This window comes from Ambystoma mexicanum, chromosome 1p (assembly GCF_040938575.1).
Source record: "Ambystoma mexicanum isolate Mex_15411 chromosome 1p, UKY_AmexF1_1, whole genome shotgun sequence".
In the NCBI taxonomy this organism is placed as follows: Eukaryota; Metazoa; Chordata; class Amphibia; order Caudata; family Ambystomatidae; genus Ambystoma; species Ambystoma mexicanum.
In genome coordinates this window covers 1,324,845,690-1,324,867,938 of record NC_090921.1, presented here as the reverse complement: position 1 = coordinate 1,324,867,938, position 22,249 = coordinate 1,324,845,690, and positions in this window count along the sequence as shown.

The window sequence follows — 22,249 nt, the reverse complement described above, 5'->3', positions numbered from 1 at the left end:
CTTCCTGTTCTGCAGTCTGTGATCTATTTGAACGACTAAGTCTATATAGTCTGAACAATCTTGTGGGGGATTCACTACTTGGGCTAACACATCTTTGAGCTCTCCGCGTAGACCTCTATAAAACAGCGTAATCCTTTTGTCCTCAGGCCAGTGAGTTTCCACTATCAGTCTGTTGAAAGACACAATATAAGCCAAAAGGTCTTGATTACCTTGTCGCAACATAAGAAGCTCATTGTCCAAGGCCTGCCCCTGTGAATGTCTTGCGAACAGTTTTTCCATACTGAGCTGAAAAGCTTGAAAATCATGGAGGACCGGATCATCTTGATTTACTAGAGGGATCGACCAGTCTGCCGCATTGCCACTAAGGTACGAAAGCACGAAAGCTACTTTAGCTTGATCAGTTGGAAAGGCTGCTGGCCGGCATAAGAAATGCAACCGGCACTGATTGATAAATACTGCAAACCTCTTTGGGTCACCAGAAAATCGTTCGGGCGGAGCCAGAGGTACATTCCCAGGTAGGTTGATCTGCACTGGATTCATAGAGGATGTAGAAGGAAGATTTCCCCCAGATGCGGGTAACGGGGTCTGTCCGGCTTGCGACTGTAGCAATTGTCTAGCGAGATCGTTGTTCGCTCCTTGGAAATAATCAGTTCCCTTCTTAGAGCGTTCGTTTCCTGACGGGCTGCATGCACTTCTGCCCTTAGTTCCCCAAGTAACTGGGCTAGCTGGTCGGTATCCGAGGTTTCCATAGCGCCTGGATGGGAGTTTTGTGGTAGGCTTTGCGTTCTGTAACGCTCACCTGATTCCCGTAGAGGCGCCGGTCTTGACTGGGCGTAAACCGTATCTTCAAAGGTGATGTGTAACACACGGCTGGCTCTTGGGGCTGGACCTCTGTGCACTGTATGTCTGGCTCGAAGGGTAAGATGTCTGCAGATAGAAAATGTGGGATTAATGAACTGGGTTACTGAATGTCTCTCTCTTCTTCCCTTTCTCTTCTCCTGTAGAACCCCAAAGGTTAACGCTCTCACCTTAGGTAAGTGAACGCCGTGCTCTCCATCTGCCTCGAGGCAGGGTGCTGTAACCAGTTTCTTCACTGGATAAGGGGAGCAGGCCTCTTGACTTCAGAGGACTGCTGTCCGTCGTTTACTGCACGAACGGTAAGTTTCGAGTAATTCTAATGTCTTTAAAGTCTTTAGTAATGATGTCTCTTGTTTTGCAGGGTTCCGGCGATGGCGGATGGCGGGCTGAAGTGAGTTGAAGATGGAGCCCGTGTGATGAATAGAAGCGCCTGGAAGCACGTAAGTAAGCGCTTGTTGCCTGCTTCACGATGCGCTCTAACTGTCTTTTTATTTTGCAGGTACAAGTTCGGGGTGGCTGCAGGGTGCCGGAATACCCACTGGGTTAGATGTGGAAAGGAGTAATGGCACGTGAGTATTAAAGTTCCCCAATGTCTTTAAACGCACCTTTTTTTGTCTTTCAGATGCGGGATGCAGCGCCGAAGGCCTCCGGAGCGTGCGAAGAGTTGGTAAGCTTTTGTCTTTCAGATGCCGGAATGCAGTGTGAAGACTTCCGGAGCGCACGAAGAGTAGGTAAGCCTTCCAAACAGAAGAGGATCAGAGACTCAACTGGCAGGCAAGTAAGCAGCATGGTCTGCTGCAGGTAAGTCCACCCAAGCATTATGAGCCCGACGCTTCCAGCGCTGAGACTGGGCATATTTATGAGCCTGGTGCCACTGGCGCCAGGACTGGGTCCAAAAGGTCCCAATTGGGACCGGTTGGCACTCGGAACCTGGGTTATGGATCTGCTTCCAAGGGAGTTGGGAAAACCCTGACCTTTTGGAAGCAGAGATCATGACATGGCCCCAGTGAAATCGGTACCGGCTGAGAGACCGGACTAACCACTGGCGTACCAGAGAACCCTACACAAATGTTATTCTGCCCTGACAGTGGAATATCTGGAACCTGTGAATGATCAACGGAACACTTCTGTGCTCCTGTATCTATAAAAAATAGATGTTTCCTATTCCCCACCTTTATTTCTACGTAGGGCCCTTTCTGATCGACGGGAATAGGTAATGGTTCCAGACTCTGCTTCGAGCTGTCCTAACGGAACAATATATCATCAATTGTGAGATCTTCAGAAAGGTAAGCAGTCGAAGGATTATCAAAAATATTCCTATTATCAACACTATGTTGCTGATTATTCTGTGAGAATGACTGTGGATTTTGAGCGAACTGCCTTCTACCAGGACCCCCTATCCCAGGACGGCCTCTGGATCGTCTACCCATGGCACCATATGTGTTATTCGATCTCTGCTGAAGGATCGGGCATTGTGCTTGCCAATGACCTTCTTGTCTGTAATAAGCACATTGGTTCATGTGTATAGGACCCATCTGCACATTACTCTGTGTAGCAAACTGACCTCTAAACTGTGTACTTCCACCTCTAGTCCCTCTTACTATCTGCTGCAACAATACTTTGGTTTTCAAGTCTCCCTTCTTCTTTCCTATTCTCTCTTTTTCAGTATTGACTCTATTTTCATAATACTGAGCCATATGCAATACTTCGGACTGCGATTTGGCTTGCCAGGCACTTTCAGAAGTCATAATTTGTGATTGGATATCAGGCAACAATCCACGCACCAATTTGTCCACAAACAGCCTTTTTACTGACTCAGTGCTTAAATACTGACGGCTAAAATCTGAAAATACTTGTTCGAACCGAATAAAAAATTCTGTAGCACCTTCAGATTTCCCCTGGGCGCAAGCAGTAAGATTGTCCCAAACTATTCTTCTCTCTGGAACTAGAGTCTTCAATTTTGTCACTATTCTGTCTGGCAGTGTCAATATCACCTGTGGTGGTTTTCAAACCAGCTTTTCTTTCTCCATATATCCGTACCAAGTTAACCCATGTGTCACCCAGCCCTTCCTGATCATCTACAGTCCTAATCTGTTTCCATAAATCAACAGGTAGGATCACAGGGAACAACAAGTCTATATCACCCAGAGTAAAAACGGATGAATGCAAAACAGATTCTATGGGCTTCATTATGAGTTTGGAGGCAGCCATGGAGCTACTAGTTCCATGGCTGCCTCCAAACCGGGCTCCATTACCGGGTTCCTGCAACGAGGAATAACCGGGTCATTCCGACATAGGAGGACCTGGTAATTCCTCCTTGCAGGAACCATTCCCCATTCCGATTTGAACCCCCATAGGGCTCAATGGGAATGGGGATGGAGGTAACAATGGACACATTACAAGTGTCCCGTTGTTACCTCCCTCTTCCCCTCGCGGGACCCAGAAAAGAAGTCTGGTTTTACCAGACGTCTGATCCGGGTCCCGCAAAGGGAACCTCGTAATCGGCCCTGATGGAATGAAGGGGGCCGGTCCCGTACCGGCCCCCTTCATTCCGTCAGCGCCAGGGTCGTAATGAGGCCCAATTTCTTTGTAAAACCCTGTTGGATTTTTCCTAATATCTGGAATCGACTGTCTAATGGTATTCACTTCCTGTCTAGAGAATGGGACATGAACAAACTGTGAAATATAATGAGCTTCAATAGTAGCGGCTGCTGTGCCTTCTGCGGCATCTGTAGGAATCTCTACTTTAGGAACAAATGTCAGAGGAACCCCCCTCATTGGCAATTGATAAGTAGGCAATTCTGAACGTTCATTAAGCAACATGGCTAAATCAAGAGACAAAGCAGTCAGAGCAGTATCAGGTGAAAATGCTCTCTTAAGAATGACCATCAAATCTGCGGGACAACAAACCTTTTTCTTCATACACTCATACTGCAGGTACTCTCCCATTACCTGTAACACTTTCCTTTGCATAGCCGGAGTATACTGACTAAACGGGTCATATACTTCCATGGGAGATATCGAAACATCCGAAATCCATCTAAGCGCGTCCCTTGTGCAAATATTAATTTCTTCACTCAATGGTTTACAAGAGGGGAGAAAACGTTTATGCACATACGAAGCATCCACTCTATCGCCGTTCATATCATCATTCTGTAACCGATCCAACTCCCTCTTAAACTCGAAAACCTTCTCAACATACTCATGTACTTTCTCTGCAGTGTCCCTTGAGTAAGTTAAGACATTCAAGTCCCTCAACCCTTGTGGGACATCCATGTTCGTCAAATCATTCCACATTTCAGCCAAGAGCATTCCCATCCCCTCTGTAAAAATATTCTGTTCAGGAATACTTTCTTGGTCAGAAATTGCAGTTAAGACAGCTGATTTTTAACCTTTTTCTATACATTTCTTAGCCCATGCTTACAATTCTTTTTTTCTCGCTTTTGAAACTGTACTTTGAGTCACTACTTTTGAATCGGCCCTCGCCCCTTCAATTGTTTCAAGTGGAGCAGAACCACTTGGAAAAAAAAGTTCAGACAAATCTTGCACAACCGGTTGTGGAGACACTACCGCTGGCGGTAATGACGGAGTTATCGGAGCAACAACTGCCGGTAAGGGCAGAGATGCAGAATGAGGAGCAACAACGGGAAGAGGAGCAACAACTGGAGGAGGCACTACAACAGGAGGAACAGGGTTAACAGCGGGAGGAGGTGCAACAGCAGGAAGAGGTAAAGCAACAGGGAGAGTCATATAGGGAGGAAGTGCAGTAGCAACAGTCCTATGCTCATTTAAAAGTTTATCGATTAGCTCGTCAGAGGCATAAAAGTCCTGACACAGATATTTTTCTGTACACCAAGTTGAAAAGCCCTATCCATGTTTCTAACAGACTCTGACTGTTTCTGTTGTTCATACAATAATGCTTTCTCTGAGCTAGACATGTGCTGACGTGCATGTTTCTCTTTGCTCTTAATTTGCTGCATAGCTTCCTTTTTCCAATTCTGAATTACATCGAATGCTGCAGGCCTAGTCTTTTTCTTTAACAATATAGACTCCAAATACTCTATAGGGGTAATCTCAAAACTACCATGAACTGGCCACTGAAATTCAGAAGAATGTCTAGTTTGTATGTGCCAAATATCGTTGAATACTATACTACCAATGCCGTACTAACAGTTCATAGTACATGCTGGTGACCCCTCCGGTGGCGCAGGTCGGGCAAATTCCAAAGATTGTCTCTGCGGAATAGACCACTGAAACAGACAGACAATTCCTCAGGCATATCAGATCACTGGGGTTACCTGGCATCGTTTGAACCCGCAGGTGCAAATCTACAACCAAATATCAAGCTACTTAGGAATCGCGGCACTACTCACCTGATTACAAAGGTCAAATGAGGTCCATTCAGATTACAAAGGTTTCCTCGTGGTTGGCGATTTCAGCAAAGAGCCTGCCTCGATATGGAGACCCTCGTCAAGATCCCGTCTCGAACTGCATGCTCACCGTTCAGGGATCGGATTGTGCAGTACTATCGAGGTGTCATGCCATCCGGCCACAGTAACGCTACCTTCTTGATAGTGCACTGTTCACCCATTCAACTGGCTGGGTAAACGTGAATTGACTGTAGTGATGACATCACTCCATGCCTGTACCAGAGCTTTCTACCCTCCAGGACTGGCCCAGGATTTCTAGCTTTTCTCTGGGTTTTCACTTTTCAGGGAGCAGGTGGTTGAGAGAGGGGGGTAGAGGAGACGTTTTATGTCTGCTGACTTGGCACCCCGCCCCTCACTGTAGTATAAAATCAGAGAAGTAGCAAAGTTCCAGCATACCAGCAGGAGCCAAAGGAGGGGGGACAGCAGTGATAGTGAAGATGCCAATCGACCACCATGTGATTGCGCTCTTACCCTTCAGAAGCATCAAAGCCACTGGAGTGCAAGTCATGACTGAGACCGGGCTACTCGGGCTGATTGCAATTTACTGCCCTCCGAAATCAAAGCTGGACCTTGGAGACCTTGATGCTTTGCTGGATTCCGCTGTTCCAAAAATCCTCAGATGAGACCTCAACACCAAACATCGGTGCTCGAACTCCAGGGCCGCCAAACAAGGGAGACAGACACTGCTGGCGTACTCCAGGAAGAACAACTGTGTGGTAACATGTCCAAATGAACCCACGAACTATCCAGGTGTAGCAAATCACAACCCAAATGTGCTACTGAAGAACCTGCAACACTCTCTGGAGCTGGAAACACTAGAGGAACTGACCTCAGACCACAACCCATTAGCAATCACTATGGCAGATGAGATGGAACCCAACCAGTAGGCCGAGCGGTACAACTTCAGAGAGGTGAATGGGGGCACTACAAGGAAGAGCTGAACAGCAAAGTCACACCTAAACCCCTGAGCACCAAGGAAGACAAGGCTGTGGAAGATTTCACATTAGCAGTCCAGCAGGCAGTCGAGAGCCGCATTCCGAAGCAGAAGACAAACCGATGTTCCTTCTATGACCTACTGAGAGGCATCCAGCAGCCAATCGCTGACAAGAACCGGCCCGACGCCAGTGGCAGAGGTTCTGCATGCCTGATCCCCTGCAGAAGTACAAAATGCTCACAAGGCTCCTGAGGGAGCAAATCAGACAGCACCGTGGAGATAAGTGGGAGGCATCACCAGCCAAACTGAAGGAGGTCAGACAACTCAGTGTGGAGAATGACTCGTCGCCTGACTGGGAAGAAGGAGCCAAGTCCACCAATCCGGGGACGTACCCACCTTGCATGCAGCAACAAGGACAAGGCAGAGGTCCTCGCTGAGACACTGGAGGCTTTGTTCACCCCAAACAAGACACGCAAGCTTTCAGACGGAGTGGAGGAAGAAGTTGACAAGCATCTCCAGTGCTCCAGATAAGATTTTTAAGTGGCTATTTTTTAAAGTTGGGAGTAAAATGATTTTTTAGGGAGTAAAAAAGTAAGTCCCATTCCTAATGAGAGTATTTTCTAAGCAAGTAAAATAAGTTTTAACAGTAAAATAGAAACATTTTTGCAATAAATATCTCTTTGCATCGAGTCATTCATGCACATTAAAAGATACATTTTTACTGCTTTGGATCAGGCTGTAATAATAGTGTTTTCTTCCTGATGCACTACGTGTACTACTATTCCAAACATAGCCACAGAGCTCTGTGGGCGAAAGCAGAGTGCACAGGCACCATATTTGTCTGTTTCCGATTTTTTTGTTGGGAGTACTTATTTCTATTTTTTGTGAGTATTTGCCTATTTTTAGGGAGTAAAAGTGGATGAAACTCCCCTTATCTGTAGGGCTGAGCATCTCTCAAAAAAGATCAAACTGGGATGGGAGCTGAAGAGATCAAGGAATGCACATGCTCCGAGGTAGCAGGATTTACAGAGAAGCTGATGAATGGCAAGGCACCAGGGAGCAACGGACTACCCAACCTGGCAATCAAGAACCTCCCGCTGACATCAATGGAACACCTCACAGAGATCTTCAATGGATGCATGAGACTTCAGCACTTCCCGAAATCCTGGAAGGAAGCAAGGGTGATCATATTCTCAAAGGCCGGCAAACCACTTAGGGATCCTGCGAACCCCCACCCCATTTGCCTGCTCTCTGGATTATCGAAGCTCCTGGAGATGGTCCTCCTCCCTTGCCTCAGTGGCTTCACATCCAAAAGAAATCTACTAGCAAAGAAACAGTTTGGATTTTGAAAGGAGCATGCAATGACTCATCAGCTGCTGGGAGTGGTGAACGCCATCAGCCACGTATTCAACTTCAACAAGTCCACAGAAATCATCTTCTTTGATGTCACCAAAGCATTTAACCCAGTCTGGCATGAGGGATTGCTGCACAAGATGATCGGCCTGGGATTTCTGAACTACCTGGTGAAGATGATTGCAAGCTACCTAGGAGACTGCACCTTCAATGTCGCCATGCGGTCTGAGATGTCCTCATCACGTCCCATCTGAGCAGGCGTGCCACAGGGATCAAACCTCGGACCCTTCCTGTTCAACATCTTCACCAAGGACATCCCGAAAGATCTCCACAAGACCGACCTGGCACTGCATGCGGATGATGTTGCAGTCATGACCCAGTCGTTCAGCGAATGGGAAGTGGCAAAGAACCTGCATCTTCATTGGATGCCATCTCAACGTGGTACAGCGATTGTCGGATAGAACTAAACACCAGGAAGACAACTGCCACGCTGTTCACCAGAAAGAAGATCAAGGAGCACCCGCACATCAGCCTCAACGGGGAAACAATCAAGTAGAAAAGCTGCTGCCGCTACCCCGGTGTGACCCTGGACAGCAAACTCAACTGGCAAAGCCATATGGAGAAGACTCAGCAGAAGGCATCCGGAAAGGTGGTGGCGCTGTACCCACTCCTGAAGACCAAGTCCATGCCCCTCTGGACAAAGATCAACGTCTACAAGGCGATAATCAGGCCTACCCTGACGTATGCCTCTCCAGCATGGCCGACCTGCCAGAAGCGACCCCGGAAGAGTAGTCAGATAGTCCAGAACGAGGCTATGCGGATAGCATCTGGAGCTCCACTCTTCACAAGGATAGCTGACCTTCACAGAGACATCGAGATGCTGGACGAGCGTCTAGGGAAGCTGAGCAGGAACTTCTGCCAAGGACTGGATCAGAACCTGAACCCTCTGATCAGAAGACTCACTGCCACCACTGTAATCCCTTTCGACCACTACCCGCAGCCCATCACGGCGAAGACCCTGTGAAACCAGCCTTACTGTGAAAAGTCCACACAGACCATGAAGAAACCCAACCCACGACTACATACTCAACCCGAGAGAGGATGGAGCAATGAGGCTCAAGCCTCGGTATCCAATAATCACTGCTGATGGATAACATTTGTCAGCAAGTAGAAGAAAGAGTTCCAGCATTGCAGAAAGAGTTCCAGCATTGCATGGCAACAGCAACACGGAGGGGAAAGAAGGCTACAATGCCCTCTTTTTGCTGAAGCGATTTCCCTGGTTTATCAATTTGGTTTATTATGATTTGTAAACTTTTCAAGTAATCTCTTGAAAACATTCAGTCAGTCAAACAAAGCTCATTCGTTGGTTTTCTCCATTAAAATGACATAACAAATCAATTGAAAACAGAGAATTCTGTTTGGATTGCAGGTTGTCATTGCAGCCTGCATTCCACGCATTTCTACCAACTGGATGTGATAAAATATGCGGCCAAATCACTACATTGTGGACTGGTCTCATATCCCAGCTTCACCACTTAACTAAATTGTGTGAGCCTGGGCAAATCAGTGATTATACTTGGGTGGGGCAAGAACAGAGTTGTGAACACTTAGGGCCAGTCATAGGCGCACTCCACGAACAGAAAAAAAACTCATGTTGGCAGGTTTGACCTGTACCCAACCAACATGACTGTATGGCTGCAGTGGCCGCCTAATGGTTTATATGCATTAGACTGCAGTGACAGCCCCCTCCAGCCTCCTGGCTTGTTGGGATTGGTTAACCAGCCAGCGTCCAGCCGACTTTACTGACTGTACACCTGCCCTGGCCAACCGACTGTGCGATGGCTGGACTACCCACAGGCCCAGCAAAGGCGTGCACTCCGCTCCCGTGCTGGCATCGCAAAGTAATGCACGCACACAATTAGCCGACCTGCTTAATTGACTCAAGTCAATATTACTCTCAGTGTGCATCTCATTTGCGCACAACAGCATCCACGGAAGCGCCGAGAGACACTTCGGCTCACAGTAGCACTATACTAGTCACAGCAGCAAATTAACGACACCTCCTCCCTGAAATGCCCCATGGTGTGATTTAATAGCGCAGTGGAAAAGTCACTCTGGGGCGACAGGGTGAAATGAAACAAATATATATAGAGACATATTCGACTGCTGTTTGAACTACCTTAATTGTCCCTTTTAATCATCTTGCAATATTTGTGTGTGCAAAGGATGACAGCGAGACATATACACTGTGGGCTAGGTGAGAAACAACAACGGCCTTCAGAAGTGGGCGCCTGACTAGGCAGGACCGTGAAGTAGGTGTGAAGAGCGGGGCGACAATGCAGGGCCATGAAGTAGGTGTGAAGAGCGCAGCTTAGATTTACATGCAGAGGGTTAAGCCCAAGGCACCACTTCCAAGGAACCGCTCCATTTTGTGGCCTCCGGAAGGAGCGTTTGCAAATGGCCTTGATGGCGCATTCCAGGCACTGCCGCTGGCAGGACAAAGGTCAAACCAACGCTGCCTGGAGATTCCCACCTGCTGTTAAAACGCCACCATCTCGTGTTTGCATCAAGTTTGGGGTACGGGGTGTATGCCGTACACTCAAGAGATCAGAAAGCATATAAAAGCTATATGACTTCCCCCAGCAACCCTGGCCCCACAAATTGCTCAGCCCTGACCATTGAAATACTGGAATGTTCCATTAAAAGCATTGGACTGGATGGATGTTTTGGAGGCAACCATCAGGAATCATATCATTAAGTGACTAAAACTGAAAGTAAAAAGCGAGTTGGACCCGTGAGAGTCACTTTAGTACTTTGACGAGTGGATACATGCTCGAGGCTTTGCAATGGTTGGCAAATGTCGCTGCACGCACGCCCATGCGCCCTGCTTGAAGGAGTCTTGTGCTGTTTAAAGACTCCATCCGTTTTAACATGGACAATTTTAGTGGGGACATGGAATAAACCTCAGGTGCGGGGAGGTTGGGGGGGCGTTCGAGGGGGCTTGACATTTCGCTGCACAGATGACCCCTCATGCCAGTGGCTAAAAGTTGCCATCTTTGTGATAGAGGTGCTGCTGCTCCATCACCTCAGGCCCTTTGAACCTCCTATCCAAACTAATGGCCAAACCACCCTCTCTTGCATTCTGCCCCCAGAACACTCTATTTAATTTGTAAATGTGTAAATACTGGCCTCAAAATGATTTAAATGTCCTCTTCCCTTGTACATGCTCTTGTTCTTAACCCTTTACTACCCTGCACATGTTATCCAGTAGAACAATGTTCTAATGCATTCCCCCAGAACTGCTTCTGCTCCCTAGTATCCCCTACTGTTTAAGTAATTTATAATTTAAATGATTTCCTGTTCTTAAATAAATACACATACAAATACATGCAGCCCTATAGAAAAAACTATAGAAAAAACACCCAAACAAATAGGTAGCCATATGAAGTTCAGCGGAAGTACATTAACGCCTAAAGGCGTATCTGCACGTTTTGATCAGGGTATCTTTCCAAACAGCAGCTTAGCGCAGAAATCAGCCAATTGCACGTATGCACACACATTTGAAACTCCCTCACTTGTATAGCTTCAGTTTCACTATGTACTAGGAGCTAATACTTGCCCAGTTCTGCTAGCGTCTCGATCCTCACCCCAGCAGACTTGCTGCCACCTCAACCCTGCAGTTTTTGGATAAATGCGAGTGCTCGGGACAACTGGGATGAGTCCCTTAATGGTTCAACCTGCTGACACCTTGACACAAGGATATCACTGCAACACAGGGAAGGAGGAGGGGGGGCGTGATTATTTTATGCAGATAATTTCATATTCCTTTTTCATTGAACAGAAGAGTCTGTACAAATCTTCGAGTGATTGGGTGGCCAAATTACTGGTTAGCTGATGCAAACCAGTAGTTTGGCCAGCCAATCAATCGAAGATTGATCAGATCAGAACCTAAAAACCGATCAGAAATGCAGCCAAATCATGGTCAAATGATATGAAAAAACCTGCCCCAGTACTTATATCAAAGCAAGCCATAACCCATTAACTCAAGATTTACTTAACCGCAAACACTTTAAATTTGTATTGTCATAGGGAATAAATGTGGGAGAGATGGAGTAAGACACATGCCCAAATGCAGGGCACACAACAAAATTAGTCAATTGCCGATGTATACTAGGTCATCATTCTCTAAATGTTTACCACATATCTGCATGTTTACAATGAGAGGGATATAGCAATAATAACAGACACTCTTGCGGGCTACACCAAGCCCAAGCTATAGTGCTGAGCAAAGCAAGTCAATTAGCAGGATGTAGGCTTGTTCAGTATTTCCTAAATGTATCCCACATATCTGCATATTTGTGATAAGAGAAATGTAGCAATAATAACCCCCTCACCCCTGTGGAATTCATGAGCCAGGAACAGCCTGGGCCTAACTTAAAAAGAGCTGAGTGAAGCAAAGGTGTGGGGTATTTTCAGCACCAGGATACAAATGCACTGCAGCTAGCTAAGTAGACCCAAATGTGCAGGAATATGGAAAGTGCATTGTCGAACACCAAACAAAAATGCCAGCTACCAAACATCTAAATAGTGATTTCAGAAAATAGAAACAAATTGTGCCCTGTGTTCGAGTGACAAGGATGAAATGAAGCCTAATTCCCAATACACGTGACAGATGCACTAAAGTGTAGATTTTATAAAACCGAGCAGCTATCGAGAAATCTGTGAAAGCTGCAGCACTGAACACTGAACATTTTAAAGACGAAACTCCATTGCCAGAGTAATTGAAATATATCTTATAATGCAAGGATGGACATTGATAGTATGGTGCAGGAGAAACATGTAGATTTGTAATGTGAAATATTGATGCAGGGTTCATGTGTAAAGAAAGCAACAAGCTAAACAAAAGCTAGAGAACTAACCCACCTACAGGACTGGGAAACCAAAATGTACTGTTTTATTGAATTAAAAAAATGCATATAATTAAAGGGTCTCATAGGATTATATGGGGACTATATTTTGTTCATAAACTGGGGAGACATAATGGACACAGAGATGGTTCAGATGTAAAGCAAGTGAATAGCTCCCCTCAAAATCCGACCGTGGGAACCAAAGTTATATGTTAAAATGTGATTGTTGCTTCCCAGAAAAGGTTATGAATCGGAGAGTCGGGAATATGGTAGCTTATTTTTTTTTTTTTTTTTATTTCTTTATTGTATATTGGTTTGAAAAAACCTTTACAAATTTAAACTTTGAAAAGATAGACACTTATCATTTAAGACCAATAGAAAACCTCATTTCACATAGACATGTAGAAAAAATCATTAAAACAGTTCTCGTTTTCCACACAAACAATATATATGGTAGCTTATTGAATAAGATACTTGTCTTTTAACTGAAGTTCATTCGGGTGAAATATCTGCCATACGCACATGTGACCACGTGCCGACACCAGAAATAGATCATTATGATCAGCCCAATTTAGATAGAATACATGGATTGTGACCATTAACTGTAATCTGAAAAAAAGTGCCATGTTGGAGATTTTAAAATTCAGATCTGAGTTGTTCAGAAATGCAATTTCAGATGGGTAGAAAAAGAACTTGCTGAGATGTGGCCTGGAGATCTGGGAACCAATCAAATTGAGTATCAACCAATGAGCCAGCAACTCATAATTTAGATATTTTGGGGTGTGGTTAGGTTATTTTAAAACTAGATGCACAGTGGGAAAAGGGGACTGACTGCCTGACTGACTGATGGAGACAAGAAGAAAGGTAGTATTAATATCTGGAGCGAACCAGGAGAAAGGCCTGGACCTTCCAGAACAAGAGCCAGACAGAAGAATTGAGGCTGAGGCCATGTATAACAAGAGACCAAGAAGATGCACGAGTAGGGCATTTGTAGTGCCATCCATAACAAGGTCCCATTGCTTCTAATGAGATGACCCAGGATGCCTGCTGACTATACCTGTGCACAAACCCAGAGAGATATAAAGTGAGTAACATTGTCCAACAGAACAAACCATTGGTGGGGATCTGTTTCGATTAATATCTTTCGCCTATTAATGGGGGTGGGCAACCAGATTAGATCCCTAACATTTCTTATTAATGATTAATTCCCACATAGTCAATGGACAGTGGGGAGATCTTGGGAGAATTCAAAATCTTTGACAACTTTCCAAGTGGGAATAATGATATAGTCATTAAAGTAATTGTGGATCATCCATTACCCCTTTGCCAACCCCAAAAATCCCCTAAAGTGAAGGGGGCATTTAAAAAGGAAATTCTGAAGAGTTCATCATTCTCTGAACCCTTCATTCAAGGAGAGGGGTTTCAAATGATAACTGGAACTCTGGGTCTGTGTGTGCAGAAAAGTGTCTCCAGGGTTAGTTAAGTAAAGGAAAATAACTGATTTTAAAGCACACTCTCTCTACAGAGAGGGAATAAGGAACTCTAAATTGAGGGGGGGACCTGTTCTCTGCATAGCAGCAAAGGAAAGGATTTCAACTGTTGAAGAATCTGTTAATAAAAGTGTGTTGTGCTAGAGCATTGCTAGAAATAAAATGTGCACAGGGAGGTCAGAAATGAAGAGTGCTGCATATGTTTATCCTTCTACGAAATCGGAAAGTTCTACCTTTTAATTAAATTAGACCCTATACAAAGTACATTGTAAAGTACAATTGTATTGTCAGATTCTAGGGTGTCACATTGATTATCCATACTTTAGGGGTATTCTTGTGAGTGATCCAATCATCTGAAGTATTATCTAGACCTGTGTTTCTCTTTACATGTGGCCAGAGGGGACTAGAAGACAAGCAATTAAAACTGTACATGTTGTGGTGTTTAACAGATTTTGTGATTTTTCATTTGGAAAGACAAACTGTTGTTTTCAACTTGTGGGTAGTTATAGCATTGTCATGTCAGGATGCAGAATCTTTGTGAGTAAAGTAAGTTGGCATGCTTCTTGATAATTATTGTGCATATGAGAATTTGTGTACTGATTAAAGGAAAATAAATTACAGTCTTTCTGCACACCGGCCTGGTTCTTGGCTTGCCTAATGCAAAGCAGTGAGGGAGCGTTGGGGTGTAATATGAGTCCAATGCCAAGTTAGTTGAGACTCTTAAATAATTGCTCAATTGTTGTGGTGCTCTTTTTGGGGGCGGGGGATAAACTCCCTGCATTAATTGTTGCCCTGTAATATATCCTTAATACCGTGCCCTGGCACTGTTATTGGCCCGTGAAGGCTGCAATGGGGATTATTATGGTTATTAAGCACCCCAAGGATTTTATTGGGTCACACAATTGCTGCAACCCGTTTTCTCAAACAAATATGCATCCAAGATGGCACCATGAAAATGGAAGGCTGGCCTCATGCTGAGCCTTCCTTCCATTACCATGCCAGCCCGAGATCCAGGAGCAGCGCAGTGGCTGGAAATCAGGCGAGTGGGACACAGGGCAGACAGGGGAGGCAGAGGTGACGAGTGGACTGATGGGGAGGCGGGGAGAAGATGGTGGGTGGATGCAAGCAGCTCTTAGCTTGCTTGGAACGTGGGCTTGGATCGTGAGATTCAGTCAGGCTATCAAAGCAACTTGATTGGCTGCAGAACCCACCCGGATGCTTATACTGATTAAATAGCTTGTTGGCTTTTGTTATTTTTCTCAACGCCTCCTGATACTTTTCAAGCAACGTAACAATGTGGTGCTACTAAATAGGTGGATGTAGTTTATAATCCTAGGAACCCAGGGACCATTTATGCGGGTTTACTTAGTGCCTGGAGTTCCAGGTCCTCAGTGGGCTATAAACTCCACCTCTGATATCCAGGACAGTGTAGAGAAGAAGCCAAGTACCCCTACCTCAAGCATTGCCCCCATGTTGCCTATATGCTGGGAACCAGAACGTGAGACAAGTGCAGTGGCAGTGAAAATACCAATACCAAAATACCGAAACGCATTATACCAAGAAGAATGCTAGAGGCAATGTTCCCATTAAGGAAGCCATACCTGCATACACAACAGTATGATGGCCATTTGAATGAAATACCAGAAGAAGTATGAAAAATGAGCAGAAGGGCGGATTGGTGACGTCACACAAAGTAGGACTGACGCACCCAGAAGAGATTCGGAGACAAGAGAATATAAATATTCTATAAGCATCAAGAAAGCAACCAGGATAAGTAACATTTCAGGATCGAGATGAAGATGTTCATGTTACAGGACCTAATAAAGATATTAAGTTATTTTACACGTGTACAGATGCAGAGAAACGCAAGCAGACAAGGTATTCTTAAGGCTAGCTATGTAGTGAATAGATTGCGGCATGCGCCAACATATATATTTATAAGAGTGAGTGAACTATGGACGATTCCACTACGCATTTTAGCAGAGCTGGACTACAAAAAGGAAGGCTTTTCCAGTGTGTCGCAGTTGAAAAACAATTAAATTACAGAAGTGAATCAAGAAGGGCGAGGCTGGACCAGCCAAGGCCACTTTGGGCCGGAATGATCAGACATTAGCTACAAACGTGTGAAAGAACAAATTACTGTTCAGAAGACGTGCACGAAAACAAGGAATACGTCAGAGGTTCATTAAATGATAGTATTTTAAATACACCAGAGCTCAGAATCATGGTCCTCAATCATGTGGATGGGTAAAAATTGACAATCATGACGAACCACACCTATGCAAGGAGACCGAGCATGCCTCTACTCCCTCGTATTCTCCAGAGCAAGGAACATTCCCAAGGCCAAGTACAAATACTTAATTGATGTGCAGACCACAGAGGTGATGATAGATGATATGCTAATTGGTGGGAAGCTATGGTTATGACCAGACCACCAGCAGCTGGGATGCCAGCCTGCGTGCTGCTTGCATATGTGGAAAAGTACTGATGGATGTAAGGGTGCCAACCAATCATAGAGGGCCATGAAGTAAAGAGCCCTATAGTTTGTGTAACAAATGGAAGGTTGTATATTTGATGACATTCATAGTGACCTGTTTGAGAGGAGGGCTTAGTTGCCCCACCTGACTTTAAAGACCCAATCACTCTCTTCGACTAGTATGGAACATATACATAGATGTTCCCCTAATCCTATCACTTTCTCCAGTAGATTTTTGTAGTTTTCCACATAGATTGGCGTCAGCAATGACAAGTTTTTACTATATATAAAAATTGTACGACACCGGTTTAAACACCCAGTGATAGTCATGACTCCAGAGGGCACACATTGTTTACTGGGGAACGTTCTCCTGATGAGGTTATCATCTCTGATAGACTGTGTAAACAAGGTCCTCTGGACCCAGACTAACCTGCCTATCAAATTAAAATGAGTGCAAATTATGTCAGCATGAATGGCACCTGCCATTTAATTGAACAAAGCTCGAAGAAAGACTTCTATTTCAAGAATAACCAGGTCCCAGACCTCACCTTCATCTCTGTAGGAGAACAAACTGGTCAGGGGGGCTGTTCTCCATTCTTGAAAATCAACCTTCCTCCCAGTTTTAAGTGGAAGTCCACACTGGAAGTGAACACTCTAAAATGTTACACAAGTCCAAAATCAGAAGAAACATTCAGTCCCATGAAACAAGACAATGAGGAACTAGCTTAAAGTCTGATAGACATTCTGAACAACAGCTAAAAGTAGTTTTTCCCTATTCAGATAAGTTAGGGGGAAAAAACCTGTGCTCACCAGAGTATGCCTGGATAATGGAAGAAGCTTCATCAGCGAAGGATTACTCAGGAAACTAACAAAAAGATCAGACCATTCCCATATTTAAATTGGTATTAGGGGTTTCCAGATCTACTTCCCATTTCTTAATCAAACATTTATTGCCTAACAGGTGTATGCTAAACATTTCCATTGGCAACAAAAGCATTGAACATAATTGTTGGGTCGTGAGAGATGTCCCTTTCCGCCTTTAATTTAGGGAGTAACATTCTCAACCAATTCGCAATCAATTTAGACCTAATTAATAATAAAGCCTAGTCACGCCTGGGGGAAACCCCACAGGCTTTGACGACACTGAAAAAGCATTTTGGTCAGATCAGTTGCTGCCTTATGCAGTTGAAGTTCAAGCGCGGGAAGAGGTTACCCTCCCAGGACATGTACGGAAATTCACAGTTCCCCTCAAAATTAAGCGAGGACAGAACTTCAGACATCAGGATACCTATATAAATGTGAATTCCCATCTTCAGCAAGAACACCTCTAGTAGACATAGAACGGGACACAATTCAAAAATTGGGGATAACGGCAACCTTTCAAAGTATCACTTTGGGCGCAAACACCTTTATAGGAATGGTGGTTGATGCCCAACATTATTCTATTGATTTAGTTAATTAAATAATTGGACCAATCCAGCGATGTTATTCCTCCAGAAAAGATTTTTACCAGACAAGGAGGTAACTTCTTTGTGTACTTTTCCTGCCCTTATGGGGTGGAAGAGGTGACCTGTGTCATCAGGAGGGATGAGGTAGTATTCGGAGTCAAGGACCACTGCCTCGAATCCCTGGAACCGCCTTCCAGGTTAACACCATAAAAAGAGATCCCTCCACCCAACTGGAGGATACTGCTGAAATTAGGGAGTAGCAGTGCATGTGGACCCAAACCCACTTTGGATACATAAACTCAGGCAATGAGTTCAACTTCTTTCTGCCTAAGGCTATGCCCAATTTGGGCAAAGGGGGAAACCTGGCCTATGGAGATGATGTTTTGATCAAGAGCTTAACTGTGGAGGAACACATAGCAGAAATCTGCTATGTCCTGAACCAGTTACAGAAAGCCGGAACAAACTTGTCCTTTCAGAAGGCATAGTGGTTTTAGACCCCAGTCAACTTCTTAGGGCATGAGATAACCCCTGAGGGTCTTAATCCCTTGGCGAAGAAGGTGAAAGCCTTAGAGAAATTAAAAGACCCTACTACACTGTGAGAATTAAAAACCCTTTATTGGACACACTAATTGTAGTTGAAAGTTCATTGAAGACTACAATGTGTTTTATGCTATAACTATGGGGCAATCCTAAGCAAATAATGACCAGCCACCAAAAAAATAGCAAGTTGGCAAAGTTTGAAGACCCTGTGGTCAAAGGACAGTCTTTGAGGCACGCCATAGGATACACTCGACAGTTCTCCATCCTATGGTGGGGAATATTGACAACCACGGATTATCAAGGATTGACTGTAAACGAACCCATTGTGTTTTGTTGCAGCCTATTTGCTTATCCGATGTTAAGAAGGAAACATGGCCTACGAGTCAGTTATGGCAAACAATAATCTTAGCAAATCATGTGAGATGCACTGTGAACATGATTTGTCAATAGATGTGGTTTTAAATAAAACTCAACTGCCATTCTTGTGGATTTTAGATCTATGTTGGCGCCCTGAAGTAAATTTTGTATTTCCACGTTTGGCAGAATACAAATTACCAATAACATGAAATGAAATTAAAATAAATGTCTAGTGTCTTGCTTTATTGAACAGTTTTTTTTTAACTGACAGAGAAGCTACACTTCAGAGCCCGGGATGTGAGCAACATGCAGCAGGTACAAATGTAATGTGTGGGCACAGCTCTACGGGCAGGAGACACTGGTTGGGGAGTCTGATGCAGGGAAGTGTACCCCACAAAGTCAGTGGTCCTTGAAACTAGTCTTCTGCAGTATGACTCTAGGGCCCATGAAGTGCTGGAGCATGCCAGGAATGCTTGAGTCATTCTTAAGAGAATAAAGGAAAAACAGAGCTGACTTGTGTTTTATTTTTTAAAGGGAACACAGTGTTTCGATTTCATTGTCCTCCCCACTCCTCTGTGGTCACTGTAAACTCAGCCTTTTTTCTGAACTCTTCTCTCACCTGGCAGAGTATTGAACACATGACCGCAAAGCTCGCATACTAAAAAAAAAGTGGGGCGACTCCATAACACCCATTGGTAAGTGACATCATAGGAAGAAAACATTTTCTTAAGTTCAATATGCACATATCATTCAACTTGTTTTTCACAGTTGTAGAAAGTGCACAAGACAAACTTTTGTCAATACAACATATTTCCATATTTGATTGCTGGCTAATTATAAAACATATTCACCGTTTAGATCTAAAAGCGTTGACAAAACATGTCCCCTATTGCAGAATGGCAGAATGAGACATTTTACTTCCCTTCACTTTGCAATTCGTGTGGCGTTATGACTATGACTATGCGTCTCGCCTTAAAGCTGCAATTCCCACTTCAGGTGCGCTGGCACCTGCCCTCTCAAAAAAGTGTGTGGATGCCATACACCGCATGGTCCCTCAACTTGTGCACTGACAGTGAAGTACGCATGACTGTTGGCAGGGCATGTGAATTCAAGGCCCCAGCACCTGACTCTACTATCTTAGCATCCACCCGTGTAGCTACATCCTGTCACCAGCTTTGACACACTCCTACCTGACGGTTACAAGATCCTCTCCTTGCCCAGGTCCAACCGTGCGGGGGGGGGGTGTGGCCCTTATTTTCCCTGAGTGTATTTCTGCCACTGTCACTCCTACGCAGACCTACTCCTCCTTTGAATGCCTTGTCTGCCGACTCTCTCTCTCTCCCACCAGCCATTCCCTTACTGTGGCTTTTATCTATCGGCCACCTGGTCAAATTGCCGCCTTCCTCTCGGAGTGGGCTGACCTCTCCTCCTGATTCCTGTCCTCAACCACTCAACTCCTCTTTCTTGGAGACTTCAATATCCATCTTGATGCCTCCTGTCCTCCCTCTGGACTCTTTCGCGACCTCTGCGACTCTCTCTCACTCTCTATTCTCCCGTCTGGGCCGACTCATTCTGCAGGGCACACTCTCGATGCTCTGATCTCTTCTGACCTTCCCCTCTCTGTCCCTCTCTCCACTCCTCTCTCCTAGAGTGATCACTTTCTCCTATCCTCCCACCTCACTCTCCCTTCCCCACAGGCAAAGCCACCCTCATCACTGCCACCCACCTTCGCGGTCATCCGACCCATGAAGCGCGTGTCAGTTGAGGCATTCGCTTCCACCTTCTCGCCCCCTCCTCCCCCTTCGGCTGACTCCCACCCTGACACAGCCCTCTCCACTCTCCACTCTGCTATATCTGATACCCTTGATATCCTTGCCTCTGTCATGAGGATCCGCCTGAAGCCCAAAGCCAAATGTAACTCCTGGTATGACTCAGATCTCGTCACCCTTAAACGCAAGTGCAGGGCGGCAGAGAGGAAATGGCATGCTTCATGTTCATCCTCTGACAAACTGGCCTGCCGCCTGCTCCAAAGGCAATACCGGCTCTCCGTTCTCACTAAGAAGAGAGCCCTTATCCAAGCTTGCATCTCTGTTGCATCTAACAATTCGGCCGGACTCTTTAAAATCTGCAAGGAGCTGGCCAACCCTGCTGCAGTCTCCACCTCTCCTGTCCCCTCTCAGGCCCTCTGCACGGCTCTGGCCTCTCACTTCATTTAAAAAACTCAGGACATCCTGTCCTCACTCTCCTCACTCTCCTCCTATCACCTCCCCCCTCTTTTCCCTGCTCTCCCTCTGGCCCTTCTGCAGCCACCCCTCCTCCCTCCTTCTCTGCCTTTCCCCTTTTTTCTGCTGACGAGGTTTCGAGACAAGTCTGATCTATGAAAGTCTCGTCAAAACAGGTCCACCCCTGTTCCTCCAAAACTATCAAGGACCACATCGACTCCCTGGCTCCTGCCCTGGCTGACTTCTGCAATCACTCCTTTGCCTTGGGAGTCTTCCCTTCCCCCCTTAAGCACTCCCTTGTGCACCCCCTTCTTAAGAAACCCTCTTCCGACCCGTCCTGCCCAGCTAACTATCGCCCAATCTCTATCACTCCCTTCCTGGGTAAGCTCCTGGAGAAACTGGCCATCTCCCAGCTTAATCTCCATGCTGAATCTGTTGGTAGTCTTCATGACCATCAGTCTGGCTTCAGAGATGCCAGAAGCACAGAAACTGCTCTCCTGAACATCCGTGAGGACCTGCTCTCTAACCTTGACTCTAACACCCCCTGTGTTCTCATTTTGCTCGACCTCTCTTCTGCCTTTGACACTGTCAACCACACCATCCTGCTCAACCGCCTCCGTGATAACCTGGGTATCACTGGTCAGGCTCTGGCGTGGCTGTCCTCCTTCCTCTCCAATCGACCCTCCCAGGTCCAACTGGGTTCCTTCCTCTCTGACATCTTTTTCTCTACCTGTGGTGTCCCCCAGGGTTCTAACCTCTCCCCCTGGCTGTTCAACCAGTATCTGGCACTTCTTTCTCACTGCATCGCCGCTCTCTATCCCAACTTTCAGTGCTATGCGGATGATACCCAGCTCATTTTCAGGCTACCCTCGGCCTCCTCTTCCCCTTCCCTCATCTCTGACTGTCTCTCTGCTATCCAGGAATGGTGTGCTGCCAACGACCTCTGCCTTAATGCCAGTAAGACTGAGATTCTACTTATCGGCACACCCACTCCCTCCTTCCCTGCAGCTCTCTGGCCGGCCTCCCTTGGTCCTCTTGCTGCGCCTACCTGCAAGGCAAAAAACCTTGGGGTCATCTTCGACTCCACACTCTCTTTCTCTCCTCACATATCTGACGTCTCTAAGAAGTCACACTACCAGCTACACCTCCTCAGAGGGATCCTTCCCTTCCTCTCCTTCCCCCAGAAGCTCACTGTCTCCAGAGCCCTGGTTCTCTCGAAGCTGGACTACTGTAA